A 5,679-nucleotide genomic window follows, 5' to 3' on the forward strand; every position below is an offset into this window, starting at 1 on the left:
CTCATTCAAAATCCATGAACTATGATAAAAGTAAGTGCTTTTTCTGCCAAGGCAAAGTTCAAGATGTTTTGCACGAATGCCGGTCAGGAAATATTGGAACTCTGATACATGATATAGTGCAACACTCAAACAACCCAGAGTGGAAAGTGAACTATGCTAATGTCATATCTGACAATGATGCACTGTCACAGGACATTGTGTATCACAAGCAGTGTATAACTGAACAGTGGCAACTTCTGAAGCGTGAGCTTGAGTGTGCTGGAGACAGTCTACCCTCCTCAAATACCCCTACCGGTGGCAATACCGATGATAGTGAAACAACTGTTCACTATATAGCAGCCGAAATCGAGTTCTTTGCTGAAATACAGGAGTGTATCGAACAAGGTGAAATCATACCCATCGATGAAGCAGAAAAGGACTATGTATCGAAGATGAAACAACACGATATTGAATATTGGTCAAGATTTTCAAATGCCAAACAGCACGGAGATGGTTGCGACAGAAAATCGAGAAGAATGTCAAACTCGTTCAGTTCACACTTTTGCCAAATAAGCATTCCATAACGATACATTCCAAAGCCAAACAAAATGCAGCAGTCGGAGAAGCAGTACACAGACCTGACCCACATGATAACATGAAGAAGATCTTCGAAGCTTCCATGGTGCTACGTAAATCGATTGAGCAGGTCAAAAAGGACCCATGGGTTTTCAATGGAACACTGGAAAACTCAGTAGAAGATGTAGTACCACATGAACTACATAGCATGATTCTATGGATCTTGAAGGGCATGTACACAGTAAAAACTGAAGCCCGAACACATGATTTGAATCAGTCAGCAACGGTCATCTCTCAGCAAATACTGCAAGCACATAGAGCTCTGCAAGTGTGAAGGAGCTGAGGACACATGCAACAATGTCACAATTGATGAGAATTCAAGCGATGACGAGGAAAATGAGAACTTGGATGACTAAATAATTATATATGCCAAAGCATCTTTGTGTTTTGTATTTGCACATCCATTCAAATTGTATGTTCTCAGTACTACAGAACGTCCTTTTTGTGCATATTTGGCTGTCATCTTTTGCGGGGTTCGTAAATAATGCCTAACTGGGTTAAATTTAGCTGAACAGATATTTTTATTATCTCTGAATGTGCTATAATGGGTAAAATATGGCAATTTCTCAAATTTTGGATTTTGGTGACTGATTATGAATAAAAAAATTGGAAACCTGTTTTTGTGTTCACTGTAAACATAGGAAGTGAAAAATTACAAGTTTCCAGATTCCATATGAAAAGTTGACCAAATTACACAATGACATACACTACACTCTCTTCAATCCCACTCTTCCCTCCAGGTCTTCAAAGCAGCTGTTCACCACCCTCTCTGATCTTCCCCCATCCAAAACCATGATCTTTTCTACCCCTGTTAATCCACCCCAAACCCACCTCCTTCAAATTCCCTGCCTTCCTTCATGAAAGTCCCTGTCGTGTCCATCTTGTTTATCCTGTGTACCCTGCCCCATCCCTCTCCCTTCCACAGATCTCCTCATGTCTCTGTTCCCCACTGTTTTGTCCTTCCCTCTCCAGCCCCTCTTGTCTCCTGCTCCCCTTGTTGCACATTCTGTGTGTTAGCTCTCATATAAGCCTCGACATTGTGTACAAAAAGCTCAAAGGGAGAGCGCTCTTTGGAGCCAATGTGCTCATCCTATCCTATGTGCTCACCATACAGTCAATTAGTATATGCATGGACAGTACATCGTACCAGCAGGTATTTGCGAGAACTAACTCACACAGTACAAAATATCTTCAAGAGAGAAAATTTGTTTGATACGGATTCCATTTTTGCAGGTGCATTGAAGTTTAAGCATTTCGAAAAATGGGATGGTGAATGTGGAAAGGAAGTAGGGGGAGTGGCATGAATGTTCGGAGGTTAGGTAGGAATCAGGAATTGGAGGTCGAAAAGATAAAAGACAAGCCGGGAGGCGACGATGGTTCACGAGCGGTATTTGACGATGTAGATTGTTTCAGAAGTCAAGGATGAGACAATGTGATAATTTTTGACGAAGTTATAAAAATTATCAACATGCTGTGGTACGGGTGACAGGTTATTAGCTGCAAAATGTCGAAAACCCGGTTTCGTTCAACAACTTTCAAAATTTGACCTTTGCATAACCTTTAAAGGTCACAAAACAATGTTGTGGACATTAAAATAAGGAAACAGGATACGTGCTATAGCTTATTGGAGTTAGTTCGTCGAAAACCCGGTTCGATTCCCACAACTTTGAAAATTTGACCTTTGTGGCTTTTAAAGGTCAAAGGTCAAGGATTATGACATTTGGTGCAAAACTTCCTCCGGAACATTCCAGGAACAATATAATGTCATATAGGCTATATGGCATTTTGCACTCCTCGGATTATCCAAACTTTGATGAAATCAGCGTAAAAACAAACTTGAAGGGGGCGCCACGGGCAAGGTGTTCGAGATGGAGCAAAATGGTTTCAAGACTTTAGGTGGGGAATGACCTCAAGATTATGCATAAAAAATATTGTCATCCTAGCTCTCAAAGTCTGGGCGGTCGCATGATTTTTATATCAAAATTCACAATTTTCTAAGTTTGTGACCTTGTGACCTTGACCTTGGGACGAAAATGAAAAATCGGACAACGACAAGTTTTCGATAATTCATTTTGCTATTCAAATACCGAAGAACCCATTCCATTCGGTCAATTCCCTAGGAGAATATAGATTTTTAATCCGACTACCCCCCAAAAATGGCTATTTTTTGGGCGTGACTCCGCCCACAATGGGCGTAACCACGCCCTCATCCAGTAAAACACAACTAGACATTGATATCAAACACATAACCAAGTTTCATCAAGATCGGATCAAAGTGCACGGAGTTATGGTCTAGACAGACAGACACACAGACATAACGAATATAGTGGTCACTCTGGCTGGCGCTCGTGAACCAAAAAACAAAAATTACAAGTGGGCGTGGCTCCGCCCACAATGGGCAATCTTAGCTGCTACTCTGCTATCTGTCACTGCCCATTTCTTCAAAACCTATCTTCTCCCTCAAAATTGACCGAATCAAACTGAATTTTTTATATGTTGTACATATGGCCAATGCGCACAATTTCTTGAGCGGGAATTTCGATTAAAAAAATCGAGAAAAAATATGAAAAAAAACAAAAATTACAAGTGGGCATTGCTCAGCCCACAATGGGCGTGGGACGCCCATCGCCAGGAAGACAAAACTAGGCATTGATATTAACATCCTATTCAAGTTTCATCCAAATCTGATCACATCCCACAAAGTTGTGTTCTGGACAGACAGACAGACAGACACACAGACACAACGAATATAGTGGTCACTCTGGCTGGCGCTCGTGAACCAATATCCAAATTGAGGAAGCACTTGTTACTTCACATTTACAGTTCAACCTTCTTACGAGATAAGCAAGAAGAAAAAACAACAACTTAGCAACACATCATAACATGAAGGACTAAACTTACATACCCCAGGTGAAATGTCTTTTATCATCGGAAAGCTGGCAGAGGAGGGGTAATATGCAAGTACATGAAATTCGAGAATCAATGACTTCCGTTATTTTCTCAACACACCACAAACAGGAAACCAATATTCTTTATGTTTAATTTGTGTTCATTTAAAGTACCCAAATCTCAGTCATTTCCTGTACACAATCGCTTGGGATCATTGCCGTGATCCGACTTTTCACGGCCTTCAATCTTGGTCACTCTCGCTGTCGCTGTCACTGTTGCTGTCACTCGTGCTATCACTCATCAACAAATCCATCCCCAGTCTCTGCAGTTGTTCTCTGCATGCATACACACATGCAAATACGATTGCATAAAGAAAAAAAACAATCAATTACAAGCTTTCTGCTGTATTTTCATTGGTGCTCAAAGCATATATCTGAGTATATATATATATATATATATATATATATATATATATATATATATATATATATATATATATATATATATATATATATATATATATATATATATATATATATATATATATATATATATATACACACATACACACACATACACACACATACACACACATACACACACATACACACACATACACACACATACACACACACATACACACACACACACACACACACACACACACACACACACACACACACACACACACACATACACACACACACACACACACACACACACACACACACACACACACACACACACACACAAATATATATACATACATAAACATATATAAATATCTTCTTTCTGCTGCTCCCGTTAGGGGTCGCCACAGCGGATGATCCGTTATGATCCGCATAGTGATTTGGCTTAGTTTTTACGCCGGATGCCCTTCCTGACGCAACCCTAGTCGCCTCTTACGACACAGGGATATGGTACACCTATTTTTAACCGGGGCATACACCGGGCCCAGTATACTGGTACTCACTTCGCCGACCTCGGAAGGATGACAGGTTGAGTCAACCTCCTGGTGTATTAATTCAGTGGCCCAACGGGACTTGAACTCAGGACCTTTTGGATTCCAAGCCGCTGCCCTAACCACTGCACCAACACCAGGCTAATATACATATATAAATATACATATACATAATAAATATATATATATATATATACATAAATATACATATATATACATTGTTACGGATCTGGAAACCATGAAAGCATTCAACATACAGATGTCCCAAAAGTCAGTTATGTCGTTAAGTATGTGTGTAGTCAGATCCCTTTCCTTTTGTCTTGTGGGAGAATCAAAGGCATGCGTTGCGATTTGTTTTTTAGTTAGATTATTAAATCTTTCCATCCAACGAACCCTCCAACGAACAACCAACAACCATTCCATTCCTCATCACAATCCGGTACCCACCCGCTGTCTACAAGCACTCTGACTTGCGAAGGCAGGGTTTTGCAGCCGTTCCTTGCCGCTTTCACCAACGTTCCTTCCACAAACGTTGTAACTCTTGCACGACGGCTTGTGCAACATTGATACTGTTACTCGTCAAGTATGAACCCGCGTGGAAGACTGGCTGGGGTTTCCCGGCAGGGGCCGTTGCAGCGTTGATACTGTTACTCGTCAAGTGTGGGCCCGCATGGAGGAGTGGCTGGGGTTTCCTGGCAGGGGCCAAGGTCCCGCCCCGAAAGGTGGGCCGCAGGACCTGTCCAATCAGAGGCGGACAGCGAGGTGTGTTCACCAAGGCCCCTCCCCACTGAGGGAGGTCCAAAAATTCCTGAGCACTCTCGGAGGCAGGTGGTCTTTTTTGAGGTCTTGGAGAGTCTTTTTGGGGGTCTTGGAGAGTCTTTTAAAAGTTATTTTGAAGAGTTTTTGGTGGGCGTCGAGGCGGTGAACGTGTCTCTGCTGGAAGGGAAGAGCAAGGAAGGGAAGAGCGACCCCGACCTCCCTCCGTGGACCCCAGCCATTCACCACCCGAGCTCCACCACGAACATCGAGTCCCACACGTGCGACTGGGGACCAAATCAGCGACCATTGTCAGGTGCCGCATCGCGGAACATGCCCTTCCTCCGACGGTCAGGTACACCACCGAACTCTTGCCACCAAGCTTGTCTCTCTCCACGGCTGCGAGGGTCCAATAAAGACTCTGGGTTTCTTTTCATTTTGTGTGTGTGCTTGCGTGT

The 5,679-nt window shown here is 42.4% G+C and overlaps 1 pseudogene; it reads left to right on the forward strand.

The window, feature by feature from the left end:
* LOC147009805 (uncharacterized) overlaps window positions 1–889 on the forward strand; it is a 1,318-nt pseudogene extending 429 nt beyond the window's left edge.
* The last annotated feature ends 4,790 nt before the right edge of the window (window positions 890–5,679 follow it).

Source organism: Eptatretus burgeri, chromosome 17 (genome assembly GCF_056783735.1).
Source record: "Eptatretus burgeri isolate ZD-2024b chromosome 17, Ebu_testis_v1, whole genome shotgun sequence".
Taxonomy (NCBI): Eukaryota; Metazoa; Chordata; class Myxini; order Myxiniformes; family Myxinidae; genus Eptatretus; species Eptatretus burgeri.